Source organism: Pseudorca crassidens, chromosome 13, assembly GCF_039906515.1.
Source record: "Pseudorca crassidens isolate mPseCra1 chromosome 13, mPseCra1.hap1, whole genome shotgun sequence".
In the NCBI taxonomy this organism is placed as follows: Eukaryota; Metazoa; Chordata; class Mammalia; order Artiodactyla; family Delphinidae; genus Pseudorca; species Pseudorca crassidens.
Genome location: NC_090308.1, coordinates 41002494 through 41020551, shown reverse-complemented (window position 1 = coordinate 41020551; position 18058 = coordinate 41002494). Strand labels below are relative to the sequence as shown.

The window sequence follows — 18058 nt, the reverse complement described above, 5'->3', positions numbered from 1 at the left end:
GAAAACCTACTGACCTAACCAACTTCCTGAGTTTATGCCCCTGGTAACCCTCTGAAGACTGCTCTGGACTCTAATACAGACTCAAGGACGTGCTGATTCTATACACACAGTGTGTGGCAGCAGGTCTCATTAGAAGAGGAGATGGGTGTACTTTAGCCCAACACATTACATAAAGAATGCCAGTCTCCAGAGCAGGAGAGACAGCTTGCCTTGACTGTCCAGAGGTAGCCTTTTCGTGGCTAAGACCTAAGTGGATACAGTAGATTTTAAACTGGGCTGAATAGAAATTGCCATGAGGCTAAAGACACAGAGCTGGTTCTGGTCCTCAGCTCTGCACTGGGGAGGTTCCTGTGTAGATCCCTACAGCTGCTGGCCTGTGATCTCCAGCTGTGATCTCCTCTATCCATGGGGATAGAGGCTTAGTGGACGCCATAATAAGCCACAGCTAATGGCACAGGATGGCCCTCAAGATGGTCATGTGGCTCAGAAGAGGGTCAAGGGGGTTAGGATGCCAAGTGCCCACCTCTGCTTTTAGACATTGTATGGGTGATGGTTCCCTGAGAGATTGGCTGTTCCAGAAGAAAGGAAATCCTTAGAACGTCAGGGGAACTGGAGTCATGTGTTGGAAAGCTGCATATCCCAGGTATGAGGTGAGCACAGAGGCAAGGACAGGGTAGGAAAGGTGGTAGAGGGAGGCTGCGGGTAACTGTCAACCTGCCCAAGTCCATAGCCATATACTTCATTCTTGGGATTTCTGGTTTTAGAACAAAAGGAACACTTGGTCTCGAAATAGATGACAGGCAGGATTAAAGCTGACGTTTATTAATTAATGGCATGAATTTTAAACAAGTGATATACACTTCACTGTAGCCAAAACACTGTGGTTTAAGAAAAAATATCACGTGGCCAGCAGCCCTTGCCAATATATTTTTACAAGGCGGTTAATACGGCCAACACTCTGTGATGTTGAGCAAAACTACTCTGGAATATCGTGGTACAGAGCACAACACCACGTATCTGTGAGAGACTAGATACCAGGGGAACAATCCCTATAACTCAGGAATGCAGTGGGAGCCGGAATGTATTGGTGGGATCCAGCCCCTCGGGCTGAGCATCTCACCTCCCTACCTTTAATGGTAGGTGGGCGTAGAGTTAGGCTGAGTGAGACATCTTATTCAGAGGCAGGGAAGCCAAGACCTGGGGTTTGTCTTTTAGAAGCCTGAGAATGTATCTCATAACCAGAGCTGGGAACTTCTCCCAGCCTAACCTTTGCCTCAGCGTGTGTTGCTCTGTCGAGCGCCAGCAATCTTTTCCAAGAGCCAATCTCAGCACTGGCTGGAGCTCCACTTGTAGGAGCCTGGAGCAGGTCTCCTTGAGATCATTGACCTCCAAACAGGCCCGGCATCCTCCAAATGTTCACCACATCCGTGACCAGGCCAGGCCAGCTGCTGCCTTCATAGATGCCCCCCTTGCCAACACACTCCCAGCGGGGCTGACCTGCCTGACCGGAGCTCTTCTAATTCTCTGACATTTAGCCAAGTTGCATAATGAGGAAGCCATGGTTCAGTCTGTACTTTAGTACCAGGAGACACAGAGGCCTGTGGTTTGGCAACGATTTGACTGGCAACAAAACCAGCTTAGAGCTGAGAGGCTGCTAAGTGGGCAGATGGGTTCTTTACAGCTGACTTTTTTCAGAGGTTCTCTGCAGAGTTGGCTCTTGCCTTGTTGTGTAGCACGTGGTCTCCCAGAGCGCTGGTGAAGATGGGCGGACCGGAGCTGGGTGAAGGCACCGAGAGTTATTGGGGTTCAGCAACCACACAGACTAACCACATAAGCATATAGCACTTGCTGTGGAGCGCGGAGTACGTGTGCCCCAACTATTCTCTGGAAGAAGATGTCAATGCTCTCAACCATGGATAACATTGAGAGAGAGAGAAAGAGGATGTATTTTTCATACAAGCAGTGGTTCTATTCACGGCAGCAACCATCCTCCCCACAACCCAGCCTCCAGCTAAGCTGTGATGACCGAGTAGGGAACGAAGAAGCCCTGACCCGAGGGAAGTCCTTGCCAGATGGAAAAGGAGGAAGAGAGAGCTCCTTCCTTCGTGGGTGGATTTAGAAGTGACAGAGGACACGACACGGAGGGCGAGGGGTCAGCTGTGAGAGTCCTGGCCACCATCTGTTGCTGGTAGGTGAGGCTTTGGCAACAGCCTAAGGAGAGGATTCTTTCAAGGAGTAAGGGACCCCGGAGCCCCTCCTCACTGCCCCCCTCCCTCTACCCAAGCCGGCGCTCTGTCTGTGATGAAATATTTCCCAGGCCACTGTGGTCGGAACCTGGAAATGCAGAATAAAAGCACAAAAATGGAGGATGCCAAAGCAGTGCAGTCTGTGCTTGCCATCTGTAAGTTTTCAGAGCGATTTTGCTTCCAGCCTCCCCTCCAGAGGCAGCTGACATTATTTTCATATGCAGAACTTCCCATGTCCTGGCAGCCTTCTTTGGCTGCCAGAAATAGAGTCTCGGGGTCGAGGAGCTTCCCCAGAGATCTGATCCACTCAAGAAGAACGTTGTCTGCGGCTGCCCACTCACCGGCACAAGGGCAGCATTTGTTCCTGGTGATGAACTGAGCGTGTGATGTGCTGTCTGGAGGGGGCTTCACGTGGGATGTGCAGCTGCCCTTTCCTCAGCAGCATAAGCCTCATGCATGAAACCTGCAGTGACCCCGCATTTCTTAATGGAGAATTTCTCAATGGAGAATTTTAAACTTTTCCCCCTGCTTTCAACATCCTACTTAGCCTGGCCTCACCCCGCTTATGCAATTTGTTTTGTACTCGTCCTTCACATCCCATCCTCAGTCTGGTTGCCCTGTTGGCCTTATTCTTAGATTCTTCGTCTTCCATAGAATCTTCCAGGTCTCCTGGCTCTCCTCCTTTTTGATCATTGCTTATCACACATTAATTGTATGCTTTCTTCCAAAGCTCACCCTGGTCTCTTGTGCCAGTTTTGTTCTCCCCAGATCATTTAAGAAAGCATTGAGGCCAGAGTCCCTGCCTAATTTTTCTTTTTGAAGCCCCATCTTAGTAAACATAGACAAGGGCGAGCTTTTGCTGGGATTCAGGTATTGTGTCTCTGACCTGAGACCCAACTCTTTTAGCTGTGACCCGTGTGGAACAGGGAGGGAGAGCTCGTTCTTGGTAGAGGAAGAGGAATGAGATAGCTGCTGGCAGACAACTAGGGTGAACAATTCCTGGAACTCAATCACACACCAGTGGGACAGATCCTAGGGCGGCCACGAGGGCTCCTGCCCCTTCTTGTCACTTGTCATTTTCTCTCCTCCTTCCAGGCTGTCAGGTCAGGGCTAGAAAGGAAACCACAGCCTATGGTCCTGCTGGCAAGGAACCCACAGCACTTCACTGTGTTGGCCTCGTCCCTGGGAAGGGAGGTCTGCGTGAAGGAAAGAGGTATTTGCTGCAAGAAATGGTCTGGTTTTGGGAAGTCTGGCTGTAGTGGACATCCATCCAAGCACCTGCACCTCCAAGGTAGGAATGGGGGGATTGCTCTCTTTTCATGTCAGCATTTTACTACCTCTTACTGGCAATGAGAGAGGGAGGTGAAACCCCAGCCAGAGAAGTGGCAACTAGCTTCTCCCACCCCCAGGAGGCACCAGAGAGGAGCAGCCCTCCAGACCCCCTGGCACCAAGCATTTCTCTTCTAGAAAGGCCCCCCCAGTTGTTTGCTGTCCCTTCTTCAGCCCCCCTCCTTCCCAAGAACCTGCTGGTCCACACATGTTTTGCTCTTCAGTGAAATGGGGGACTCTTAGTTGCACCCAGTGGCACACCGCCAGGAGGTCCACATGACACTGTACTGCAGGATAGGACCCCAAAGGCATGGAAGTGGGATGGAGGACGGGAGATCAGGCTAGGGAAGGGGACCCCCTTGTGAACAAAAGTTCCTGCATCTGACCTAGAGAACAGACTTGAGGACACAGCGGGGAGAAGGGGAAGTTGGGATGAAGTGAGAGAGTGGCATGGACATATATACAGTACCAAATGTAAAATAGATAGCTAGTGGGAAGCAGCCACATAGCACAGGGAGATCAGCTCAGTGCTTTGTGACCACCTAGAGGGGTGGGACAGGGAGGGTGGGAGGGAGGGAGACGCAAGAGGGAGGGGATATGAGGATATATGTATACCTATAGCTAATTCACTTTGCTGTACAGCAGAAACTAACACACCATTGTAAAGCAATTATACTCCAATAAAGATGTAAAACAAAAACGTTCCTGCATCTCTGACTCTCTCCCTCGACCCTGGGTCTCCAGCGGGGGCTTTGGTGGCCAAGAGCTTGGACTGCTGGCTGGGGAGTGGGTATGGAGGGGGGTGAAAAGGCTCAAATTTGTTGTAAAAAAGACACCTTGCTTTAAAATGTTTGCCCTCTGCTACTCTGTCGTGGGACACAGCTTCCATTTCCCAGCCCTGATTTTGGGCTCATTTGCACTAGTTATGCCATCTGAGGTTAAAGAGGTGGAGGGAAATTTTTCTGATCTTTTTTTTTTTTTTTTCCGGTACGCGGGCCTCTCACTGTTGTGGCTTCTCCCGTTGCGGAGCACAGGCTCCGGACGCGCAGGCTCAGCGGCCATGGCTTCCGCGGCATGTGGGATCCTCCCGGACTGGGGCACGAACCCGTGTCCCCTGCATTGGCAGGCGGACTCTCAACCACTGCGCCACCAGGGAAGCCCAATTTTTCTGATCTTTACGGAGGCTCTACTTTGTGCTCCGCAGAGCCTTTCACGCCTATTATCATGTTCTCACAGCCCCTCGCAGAAGGCATCTTATATCCATGGTACCCAGGGGGAGCCGAGAGCCGAGACGGGGGGCTTGTTCCTGACAGTGGTCCCCACGGCCCCCTCCCCCCGCCCCTGCATCCTCTCCTCTCACTCATGCCCTCACCCACTCCACTCCTGCCGTCTCCTCGCTGTTCCTTGACCTCCATGCCCCATCGTGTCTTAAATCCTTTGCTCTAGCCAGTCTCTCTGCCCGGCACACTCTTCCCCTGGATGACCCAAATAACTCCCTGCCTAATTCTTCCTATCCTTCATGCCTTTCTGCCAATCTCCCATTCCCCATGGTGCTCCACCCTGACCACCTGATCTTCCTACTGCAACGTGTACAGCAGGTACCATCCCCGGCTCTTGTGATTGTCTCACCTTGTCCCACTTCTATATTTTCCTGTACTTCTCATCTTCTAACATTGATATAATTTCCTTATTTATGACATTTATTGTCTTCTGCTAGAATATAAGTGGACTGTTTGTCCACTGCTGTCTCTGAAGCACCTGGAATCATGACTGGCAGGTGGCAGGCACTGAATCAATAGCTGAGGAATCAATTTAATGAAAGGTCACCCTAGCCTGGATCTAGCAAGAGACAGAGCTGGATTCAGACTCTAAAGCCGGTCGTCTTGCTCTCCCATCTCAGAACCCACGGCCTGTCCAGGTGGAGAGCACATCAGCAGCTGCTCAAGAGATGCCTGTTAATTAGATTTCCCCATCAGTCGGCTGCTCCCTCACAGCAGGGATACCAGAGTTAACGTCCGTGAACACAGGGCCTTGCCTTGTTTTTCCTGGTTGACAGGTGTGCTGGCATTCGGATGAGGTGGCACGCGCCAGGTCACAGGGCACCAAGCTCTGTGGTACTCAGGAAGGTCCTGAATGAGCCCTCCTTGAAAGCAACACAAGCTGTTGGGCCCATGCTGAGCGCTCAAGACACAAGCTTGAGATCTCTCCAAGTCAGACACCTGTCAAATCCAGAATTGGCTCCCAGCCTTGCTAGAAGGATTTGCTCTCTAGGAAATGATGGATAGAAAGAGCTGGGGCTTGTAAGGCATGAGCTGGAGGTACCAGGGCAACACAGAGCCTGAGAGGATGCGAGGAGAAGCCAGTGGAGCAGTGGCACCAGGTTATTACCTGCGTGGTTGCTCTCCGGGCAGAAAGGCAGCTGAGCCGCAGAGGGTTATGTTGCTGCAGTGGTTTTGTCATTTTTGTTTTTAATTAGGGTCTGGGGATGGAGACACTGTGAAGAACTCTATAATGTGAGGGCAGAATTGGGTCAGTTGGGGTCCACTGGCTTGAAGGATGCAGACATTTCACTGCCCATTTCATAACCTGTTTCCTCAGAACAGATTCTCCCCTGAACTCCATTTACCCCGTCCTTTTACTTGTTATGCTTGTGGTTCTGGTTTCTGTTTTGTTTTTCTTGTTTTAATTCCTGTTACTAGCTGACCTTGTTTATGTTGGCATTAAGGACAATTTTCTTCCTAATCTCAATGGCTTGGTAATAGAAGGTTACACGTGGTTTGGATTCTTGGTGAAAGGGAACATGCGTATTTATTCTCATACTTACTGGCTCACTGTGTTAGTGTTTCTAGGATAGACTCAGAATTAATGTTTTAATGAACACTCCAACTACTAGGAACACCATTCTGGAACATATTAACCCAGTCAGAGAGCTGCCAGTTAGGCTGGTATTTGGTCAACAACAAGCATTTTCTTCCCCACAAAAGAGAGTAATGGAATTAATTTAGCATTTCCTAGCTTGTGGTATCTATTTCAACATAAATTCCTATATAGGGATCGATTGCACATATAACTGTAAAACAGAGTATTGGGGGAAATATTATGATGAGGAAAATCAGAACACAAGCACAAATCAGGTCCTGGATGATGACATACAGGCAACCGATACATGTTCTCAGGAACAGCATTTAGAAAACAGACTTAATGAAAATAAATCACCTCTGTATGATTTCCCATTGCGAGAAGCTGATATCTGCGGCTAACCTCAGTAGTTGGAACGAGAGTGGCAATGTTTCAGTTAATTCTGGGTGATTCTGGGTGATTTAGTTTTGCTCCCAATGGATATACATTTTCTGTTCATGAGTTGCTTTGTAACAGAAGTGTGTCTCAGGATTGAGACTGTCACTTTTTGATGACCTAACAAATAAATAAAACAGTTTTTAAAACCAGCATCCTGGCGACTTGAGAGAATCTGCTTGGCTTCCCAAAGTGTATAGCTCACCAGGACGCAGTCTGCCTCCCGCCCCAGATTGCCTGGCCTAGCAGAAAATACACAGGGTGCCACACACAGTAGCAACATCTTTTTCACATGTGCATCTCTTCCTTTGTATTCTAATAAAATCTGCCAAATGAATAAAAAAGAGGCTCAACTTCTTCACCATGTTAACTGGGATCACAGGAGAAAAATGAGCAATTTTAGCAGAATTCTCTAGATCTAAATGGTGCAATGAACCTACATTTGGAGAACTCCTAGGTTAACTGAGCTACAGTTTTTAACTTGCTAACTGTAGCATCTAGCTACAACAGTGGTTTCCAATCTTTCTCAGGTTACAGACTCTCTTCCTCCCACTTTGGGAGTCTGGTTAAAGTTTTAGATCCTCCTTCCTGAAAAATGCACATAGAGGTATACCCTGATTTTTGAAAGTTCACTTTTCGAAAGTTCACTTTATGCCACTTTACCAAAGACCGACATTAGTACTTGTTTTCGCTCACCAAAAGACATCCAAGGAGGATTTTCGATTTTACAAAAAAGGCAAAAAGTGAAAATAGTGTTCAGCATGTGTCTTGCAGTGAGCCGTCATAGAGGCAGCTCACACCTTGAGCAGCGACGATGTCACCACCAAGCTCCTTCCCCAGGAACTACGCTCAGCATCTCAGCATCCAGGCACCATAGCTTTGAACTGTGTCTGTGAGCATCTGGGCTCTCTCTCAATTTATTTTGTGCATCCGTTAGCAAGATGTGTCCTAAGGTAACTGCTTCTTCCATTTCGGCTTACGGAAGGCTTTTCGGACAGTGAGGAACCCTGTACACTCACAGGCCCCATTCATAGACTTCTAGGTCAACAATCCCTCATCTGACACCATGCCAGAAGCTTCTTGTGTTTATGTTCTTTGGTGTGCGCTCTAGAAATGTGCCCAAATTTGCTGTTTATATTGAAGCAGGTACACACACTACACACATACACATATGTCTGTGACATTTTCTCTATTAGAATGAATAAATGAAATAATGTATGAAAAGATATGTCATAAAAAGCCAAATATGAGAATGTTGATATTATTGTTGCTATTATTATTATTTGCATTGGCCATTTAAAAATTCAGCACTAAAACTTTTGGTTGATGTTGCAGCAAATACTTTCTTTTATGGAAATTGCTTTAAAATATGACCTTTACATTTTTATAATCCAAACTGCCTCTTTATTCTTATTTCATTCTAATAAATCTTTTTAAAAAATCACAGCACACCCACTCACCAATCTTTGTGGGACATGTACTCTGCGGAGTCTACTGTACGTGGAGTCCTTTTCATTGTGTGAGAAAACCACTTCTCCGTAGTACTCTGACGGGCTTGCCCCTTACTGTAACTCCGAAAAGGTCCTGCCGAAAACAATTTGATTCTGACCTGAATTAGTGATTTTATTAATTACATTTTAAGCAAGTCAATTGCTTGTTTTTTAAACTGATTTCTTGTTATAAACTGATTATAGACCACTAATGTTCATTAATATACCAAATTAGATTTCACATCTTCTGCATTATACACTGGAAATGACACCAGTCCTCACGTTGACAGGATCAGTTAAAAAGAATGCCTGTTGCAATCACACTGTCCTGTGTAATTGTGGAAGCAGATAACCACTCAAGAACAATTTATGAGCTTGCTAATTCTTTTTTTTCTCTCCTTGCCTGTAGTGGTTAATATACAGCTCTGACATGGAGAGCCCTCAGGAGTGCTGTCTAAATGAAATTCTTACAGTGGGGCGGAAAATAACTTATGAGAGGGATAACTTTGTTCCAGCATATGGTTTATGGACTTCTGCTTAACATTTGGGGAGAAGGAGTAGGGAATGGGGGGAGCTGGGAATTGGAGAAATACACTGAGAGAAACAATGTTTATTTCCCATTTTGAAAAATAGCATCTCAGATCAGTAGAATCAAATATGAACTAATGGACTCATGCAAAATCTTTGACAAAGAAAGATCTCTCAATATATACATTTGTTGAATGCCTGAAAGAGTGGGTGCCACCTATCGATATGGATTGAACTCAGAAGGAGAAAAAACAAAATTACATTTACACTGTTAGTCCATTTGGGCTGCTATAACAGAATACCATAGACTGAGTGGCTTATAAACAACAAACATTTGTTTCTGAGAGTTCTGGAGGCTGGAAAGTCCAAGATCAAGATGCTGCAGATTGGATGTCTTATGAGGGCCCTCTTCCTGGTTCACAGATGACTGTCTTATTGCTGTGTCCTCCCTTGGTGGAAGGGATGAGGAAGCTCTCTGGGGTCTGGGATCTCTTCTTATAAGGACACTGACCCTATTCATGAGGGCTCCACCCTTATGACCTAATCACCTCCCAAAGCTCTACCTCCAAATACCATCACATTGGGAATTAGGTTTCAACATATGAATTTGGAGGACACAAACATTCAGTCTATAGCACATACTCATTTACTAGATGCTTATTATATACTATGAGCTAGAGTCAAAGATGAATAGGCATCATTATAATATTTTCTATAAAAAGGAAAATATATCTTAAATATTGTTTTCTAGCAATCAATTTTGGACTTCAAAGTTGTTCCAATTTGTCACCTAGTACTAGACATTTGTTTCAACCAACCTCCCAAATTAGGTATTTTGGTTGTTTCAACTTTTACAAATAACATAGAGTAGCAAAAACTAGCTGAAAAAAATAATTTAGCAAAATGAGAAAATCTCTGCTCCCAATTTTGAAATAACTGACAAAAATGCTTAAATTCTGGACCCACAAATTGTTGTAGAACAACACTATTCTATAACAAAGTGATCAAACTTGGCAACAGTGACTGAGGATATTAATTTTGGACCAAACTATAGTGCTGACCGGCCTTATATTTGTCCAATTTATGAAGTTAAATTGCTTTTGATAGGTTGTCTTGGTCTAAATCACTAGCAGAGAGAGAGAGACTGGCAACAAATAATTGCAATATAATGTAATAAGTACACCCATTTAGGCTTATCCAAGATGCTAACACAGCAAAAAGGAGGAAGACTGGGAGAGGTTCATGGGTGACATTTGAACTGGGCTTAGAAGGGTAGGCATTACTATCTAAACCCAGTGAACAATGCAGAGAAAACTACTCCAAAATGTCTTTAATTTTTAAAAAAAATCAGGATTCTATGCTGATGAGTATTATTAAACTAATAGAGTCAGTGGTTTTTTTTTTAAAAAAATCTAAGCTCTCTCTCGTAAGACCATTTAGCTTTCATCATTTTTATGTTCCACTAAGTGGGGTATAAAACTAGGCTGATGTATTTGGGTTGGCAGATAAAGACTTAGAAAAGTGCTACTACCAGTCACGTGAAAATTTGGAGTTAAGATCAATTGTGATCCAAAGCAGGGTAACCAAAGGTTAATCACTGACATCTAAAACAATCATTTTGATGGCCATACCTTCTTTAGGTTTTATTTTAGGCTTGTCTGTCCTATTCTCTGAGAACAAGCGCTTTATGGACTCATTGATTTCCTTCTCTGAAGTCTATTCTTTGACTGAAAGCATTTGTTAAACTTTTTGGATCTTTCACGGATGGGCAAATGTGGCTTCTCACCAGCAGGTTCATCACGGAGATATGAAGACTCAAAAATATGTTCAACATTTTTGCTCTGCAGCTCAGGGAGGACGCATGGATCCTTGCAATCAAGGTTCTCAGTCTGCTAGTTTCTAGCAGCTGGTAGCCTTGAGGCTTGTTTTTTCAATGAAGACCTCTCAAGCTAAGCAGAGGTTCCAAATGGTGAGTCTAGCTATAGCTACTTTTGTGACATTTACCTATTTGCTCTCATATCTATTCCCTGAACTTCCTCAGCTTGGCTCTGCATCTCAGGGAACTACATTTCCCAGACTTCTTTGCTCTGTTTTCCTGGTAGTCTTGACCAATGGAAGCATTGGTAAAAGACTGTAAGGTAGGGGAAAGGAAGCAGCCAGTGTATTTCTCATATTCATTGTGCTTCTAGTGGTGTCTCTAGCAGTTGCGGTATCACCTTCATGATTCTAGCTCCTCTTGGACTATTCCTTCCCTCTGTGGTCTCAGTTTCTGCCGTGAGTCCTCCACTGCTGATCTAGCTCATGCTCTGATCACTTCTGCTCTCTGGTAACATCACCTCCACCTTGTGTCTCTCCCGCTTCTGCCCCAGAGAGTGGCATACTGCAGTTGCTAATTGCTGAATTTCCATCAGAATTCACCATCCACTGTTTGGCGTCTCAGCTCTTCTATCACCGATGTAACTAATTCTTTGTGTTAAATTTCTTCTTTCTGAGACGGAGTGGTTTCTGTTTCCCTGGCTGATATACCACTTGTAATAATTACAAAGCTAATGACCAAAAAAGAAACTGGAGGAATTCTCAATTTAGACAAATCTGTTCACAGTGTGATGCCTCCTCCTGAGAATCTAGGAATCTTGGTATCATAACCATTAGAATCACAGAAAAAAGGTTTCTCCTACTTCCTTTGAGACGTGGGGCATATCGATAGTTTAAATAAAGGTCTCAGGGCAGTTCCTAATATGTATTGGGGAGCTGCCAAGTAACCCCTGCCCAGTGGAGTAGTAATTGGCACTTGGTCTTGAATTTTCCTCTCAGGAGATAAACTACAATCTCGTTTCCAAATAGATTTTTTTTTCTTGCTTCTAGCTTTTATAGAAATATCATGGACAAAAAAAATGTAATATAGCATAATTTTGCAGGGTCGGGGGGTATATGTATGTCTCATTTTTCCCTTTACAACTTTTACTCCAAAATAGAATAAAACATTTATTTTAGAGAGTATTCAAGACTCATTTTAAGCAGAATAGCCTGTACAGTTTTAATCAATAGATAAAGACCCTGGAGAAGCCTTTGCTCTTGCTCGGACATGCTGAATCTCCTATTTAAAGAATGAGCTGCGCACATGAGCCAAGAATGCTTTTTGGTTTGGCAGCCTTTATCTGATCTTTGGGAGAGGTTAAAAGCCCAGATACACAATGTGGAAATGTTGAAACTTCTCCCTAATGCAATCATCATTATATGAGGAGAGGGAAAGAAGAAAACCATCTATTGTATACCTTTTTTTAAACAGAAAAATAAATCCAAGATCTTGTGAAAATTCATATTTTTATTTACCTTTTAATCATGGTTTTGACATTATATGGTTTTTATCTAGTGTTTAAAGAAATCCTGTATATCAATTTGTAATAATGACACAAGTCACTTTCAGATTTTCAGGGACCGATTAATCTCCCTGAGAGCCCTTGTTTTTCTCCCTCTCTGTTATTTGCTCATTTATATTAGCACTTCCACTAGAAGTTAGAGACAAGAAGATAAGGTGGATGAGAGTGAAAATTCTAATCAGTCATTTTTGTCACCACTAGAATGGTTGAAGAAAGGGCAGCTTGGGAAAAGGAAGCTGAACTTATTAGGTAGAAAATTACAAGGTAATTATTAATGGATTTGCTTGAGTCCTGTTACTAGAGAGGATTACAAAAAGGCTGCAGTAACTACAGAGGAGTCCTTTCTCCTTTACATCACTGACAGTGCCCCTCGTGTGTTTCATAGACCAGAAGAAGCCAGTCTCAGATGTGTGAGCAGCCTTTATCTATGATGGCTCAAATGAACAAAGAACCCCTCATCCCCCCAAAACAAAATAAAAAAACAAGCCTAACCCTAATGGCAAGAGAGTCTCTGGTGTGTCTGTTGACCTTACCAGCGGTGTGTAGTCCAGAAGCAGTTAAAATACAGGAATACAGCTTGGACTCCTGTGGGTTTTCCCTGAGACAACTGATATATTTTGAATATACTAAAAGATAAGAAAATTGTCCTATTTTTGGTGAGTTTGCTTTTGCAAGTACAGTGAATAAAATTTTCTAATGACAGCTTATAATTAGGTATCTCACAGTTAAGGTAAACACTAGATTACCGACTAAAGATAGAATCTGCATTCAGTTTTGCAGATAGAAGTACCACTTTGAGTTAGTAGGGCCTAGCAGAGGCTGTATTCTGTTGCAGTCAAACTTAAGATGAAAATTCTGTTTATATTTTTTTGAAGAAAAGTTTGAGACTTTTTCTTCACTCTTAACACCTTGTTCACTCTTTACCAAATGCTCTCTGAGTGCCTCCCAGTGCAGGATGGGTGCAACCAGACTGAAAACAAATATATGCCAGATGCCATATTGTCTTATATTTATATTAATTAATAAGCCATGGCACCTTCCTTTTAAAATTTTATGTATTTTTGCATATTTGCCCTTTTTCTAGTCTTTAGCTCTGTGCAGATAAGAAGCAAGTGTAACTTGCTCTCTGCTCAATCCCTAGGACCTAGGACAGTGTCTGATATACTCTGGGTGCTTAATAAACATTTGTGGAATGAATGAATGAGTAAACAAATAATGACACTGGAGTGTGATGCATGTGAATAGGAGTTTGCATAAAGTCCTTTGGAGAGTCAGAAGAAGCAAGAACAAATTGGGGGAAGAGAGAGGCAGACAGGTCACAAACATGTAAACTGAGACTTGAAGGAAGAGTGGACATTTTTCAAGAAGAGTAGCAGACAGACAGGGAGGGCTATTTCAGGTAGAGTCCAGAAAAGTGAAAGTCAGCAAGGGTGTGGCTGCGGGAGGGAGGGGAACTGTGTGACTTTGTCAGGCAGAATCTGGGGCAGAACTGCAAGCCCCTCTTCAGGAGTGAACAGTCTTCTGTCACTGGGGGCGGGAGTGGGGGCGGGGTAGGGGGTGGGAAGTACCAGAAGAAAAGGCAAGTGTCACTCTCACCTAATGCGTGTCTCCACTGTTGTGGAAACAAAGGGTTTGTTTGTTTGTTTTGGAGGATGGGGACAGGTGAGGGGACTCTCAATCAAAACCACTTTATGCATTCTTCTTTGGATATGATTATTTTAAGTCACTGTAAGTGCTTTTCAAACATGTAAGCTGATTTTGGAAGCAATACTGGCTCCCTCAGAAGTTATTTCATCAATCTTTCCTAGTTCATAACATTGAATTTGTTGGTTTCCAAAGCTACTCTGGGATGAAAACAAAACTATACTTCAATTTTAAAAGCAGTTCTTAACTTGCAGTCATGGTTTTATTTTCATGGGATTATTTGAATATACCAGTGACACAACTGATAATAATGCTCTTACCAGAGCAGCAATCAGGTGGGTTGAACTCTATTTCTTTTCTTCTACAAATGTTAAAAGAAAACCTCTTGTTCTTCAATAAAAAAAAATGTGGAAAAGTCTTCAATTAGTGCATCATACTAGTGTGAAGAAAGAACTGGATATTTCTGTTCTCATGTCAGAAAATAAGAGCTAAACTCTGACCTTGGAAGATGAGCAATAATATGTGTTTGAAGCAGTCTGATTGAAGGACAGTATCCAAAAAAGCCTAGGGTATTTGGAAATGGCAAGCAAGATAACAGCAAATGTGTTCTCATAACAAAACAAGCTGGAGGCTTCCCAAGGTAGAGAGATGATTCTTTCTAGCTCTTTCTTAGAGCTAGAAATAGGAGCTGGGATTCAGGGATTGAAGGCATAATCCTGCCAGGTACAGAGCTAAGAACATGTACATATATTAGCTATTTTAGTCCTCAAGATGTAGGTGTTATTATTCCCATTTTACAGATGAGAAAATGAAGGTTTTGATGTCTTGTAATCTGGGCGTGGTGGCCTCTAGTCCATGGATGGAACATTGCTGGCTTGTGTACTGCTGTTTCCTGCTCCAGCATCCACAACAGACAACACTGAAGGGATAGCCTAGCTGCTCCACCTGGGCTGACCACTCCTCTCATTTTACAGATAAGGAAACTGAGACGTAAGGACTTCAAGGGCTTGTTCCAAATCATGCAGGAAGTTAATAATAGAGCCACGTTTGGAACTCAGTTGTCTTCTCAGTGAAGTCTGCTTCCCATTGGCCCAACTGTACCTACTTTCTACCCCTTCTCTACTGCATCACATAGAGAAAAAAGACTAGAGGGATTTTATTTTAATGGTGGCATTTAAAACATATAAAATTTTGCAGCTCCTCGCTAAGACTACATTAAGTCACAAAGCTATAAATCTGGAAATAGCAGATAGCAGTGTGAATAGCAGTGAAATTTACTTAGGATTTATTTAACTAGTGAGGTTAAAGTATTGTATTGACTAGCAGGGTGGTGATGAGGTTTTGCACAAAGAAGGAAGAGACTTAGTCTGCTTCTCCTTCTGTCACTTACCAAAATAGAGGCCTTGGGTCCCAAGAAGCCAAAGCTGCCATGTCCATGAAATGGGACCAATAGCACTGTGCTTGCCTTAAGAAGTTGCTATGGTGACCTCCCGTCCTGGTGCTAAGCAGTGATTCAAAGCTATGTGTTTCTACTTTCCACCAACAACTATAAAAATTGAAAGTCAGGAACAAAGTTCTTAAAGATTCTGTGAATGAGAATCATCACTTATTTCTCCTGAAAGAGTTAAAAAACAGAACAAAATAAGACAAACAAAACAAAGAGCTCTCAGGTGTTAGTCATTTTCTGGAAAATGCTATTTGAAAATCAGTACATTTTATGGCCCTTTTTGCAGAATTATGAATTAATATGTGTTCATAGCCTAAGGCCAAAATATCCCAGGATGCGGAAAAGTTGCTATGCATCTATGACTGTTCTCTAAGCTTTCATGGTAATTTGCATTCGCTGGGGAATCAAATGGATCTGTAACACAAAATTACATTAATTTATTAGTAAGTAACGGCACGTCTTAAGGAGATTCAAAGTGATCATAAGTCAAAAAATCTTTGGCGATTAGCATCGCAATGAATGTAAAAACGCGGCGGGGGGGGGAGCGTAGGTGGGTGTGGGTGGAAATGAAGGTCCTTTGCAAGAACATCTTATATATTTACATGGCACGTGGCCAAACTAGGAATTCTGTGTAGTCTGTGCAAGTGACAGTCATGTTAAAATTCAACAAGAAGAAACAATTTAAGAACCGACTTTAAAAGCAGCTTTTGGGAGAAGAAAGCAAATGAAACAAAGGAGTGATTGAAGTTAATACTTTTAAGATTACCTCAATAAGAAAAGAGTTGTTTAAAAATCCAATGTAAATCTGTTTCTTAAAGATTTAGGTGTACGGCTTAGTGTTCAGAAATGCTTTTGTGAAAGGATGAATCTACGTTTTCCAAAATGATCCAAATTATGTTTCAAGTTGTTGTTGTGCTTAAACCTTGAAGTAGAAATAAAAATTCAGAAAAAGGTACATATGCTTGTCATGACTTGCTAATTAATTCACGATTTCTTCTGCTATCTCAGGACTTCCACCTCTCGACTTTAGTATGCTTAGGAATAACAGAAAGAGCTCATTAAACATGGATATTCCAGGCCACCCCCCAATTTTGATTTGCTCAATTTAGGGTAATGCTCTGGAATCTGCATTTTAAGAAGACCTACAAGAGGTTCTGATACAGGTGAACTGTAGCCCACACCTTGAGAAATACAGCCTTAGACCAATTTCCAAGGGTGAACTCTGAGTTGACACCTTTATGTTGGAGTGGCTGGTTGGATATAACATATGCTCTCATATATTGTTCCTTCTTATGAGCATAAATCTTACCAAATCCCTGTGCCTGGTAGCACAGAGCCAGGACAGAAAAGAGTTCCTGACCTTGGGAAAATTTCCCAGTTTCCTCATATTTAAAATAAGAGAGTTGGACTAAATGCTGTCTAGACTCCTATGTAGTTCTAATAGTTTATATGCATATCTGATGCCTGGCAAATATTTTGTAAAGATTATGACTCACGTGTTGGCCAATGTAGACGGAATGAGCCAGGAAAAAACAGAGATCAGTCTTTGGGTCATTAAATCAGTTAAAAAGATGAAATAAGATTTCCCCTCAGCCCCAACCTAAGGAGCTAGAAGGTCAATTAGATAATGAACTCTGTGCTTAAATTAAAAAAGATCTATGTTGTTTTCCTAAAACTTTATGCAACTGTCTACATATAAATATCAGAAATTAGATGTATTGATTGCCAAGTTGCCATCACTGTGTGGATGGTTGATAATTAGTATGAATAAAAATCATGCTTAGAATCTTTTTAAATAATCCTGTCATCAACAGAGTAAACACAACCAACGTCATTTGTGTTACAAATAATTGAATTCAGAAGGTTCCCATTTGACTAACTCTACGTTAAGTGAAAACCCAATTTCTTTGCTTCATGCTGTTGAAATAGTTTTTTTATATGATATAGGGACTGTGAGATTAAGTTACAGAAAACAATAGTAGGCTATTCAAACAGAAACACTGGAAAAAACTCAGTATTAAAGAAAGCACGACTTAACTTTTTTGGTGTGCATTTCACACAAGGCCACACGTGGTACCTTAATGATATAAATGGAGTAAAAAAAAATCTGTTGGTTGAGGGTTGATTCCAGTCATAAATACTAATTTACTCTATATTTCCCTAAAACTACTATAGGTAGCAATAAAAAAATTACCCATTCTTATGATTATTTATTTAAAACAACAGCATGTTATGTAATACTGGTACTTAATATTTTTAAAAAATGTACTGCTTTTAAGACATTTGCAAATAGCTGTAGCAAAGCCTGTGAATATAAGGTAGAATCTGTTTTGTTTTATTTTCTTTCAGCAGTGGTGGTGGTGGGGGAGTTTGATCTCCTCAATTGGACTGTAAACTTAAGAGCAAGGACCATACTCTTTATGTTATTTCTAACGCCAACTCCTTGCCTCTACCCTACCTGCCCTGGTGTTCACCATATGTTAGATTCTTAATAAAACTGTTTGATTAAATAAGATGGTTATGCAACATTATTGTCAATTTAAAGTTTTTAATGGGAAATTATTTCCTCATCACAATTCTCTGTGTGGTACGGAATCACTGTTAGGATCTAATATTTCCATTTGCAACTGTACACAGTCATCCCAACATATTCAGAAGCTTCCTTAAAAGGAGAGAAAACCCAAAAAACAAATGACGAGA

The 18058-nt window shown here is 42.6% G+C and overlaps 1 long non-coding RNA gene across 1 annotated transcript; it reads right to left on the bottom strand.

Annotated features, from left to right (window-relative positions):
• Nucleotides 1-4702: 4702 nt before the first annotated feature.
• On the bottom strand, nt 4703-16738 carry LOC137204594 (uncharacterized). Its single transcript, XR_010933746.1, has 4 exons — nt 16125-16738; nt 15302-15526; nt 8330-8453; nt 4703-6989 (listed from the first exon to the last, which is right to left on the bottom strand). It is a non-coding gene; the product is annotated as an uncharacterized lncRNA (long non-coding RNA).
• Between the last annotated feature and the right edge of the window lie 1320 nt (nt 16739-18058).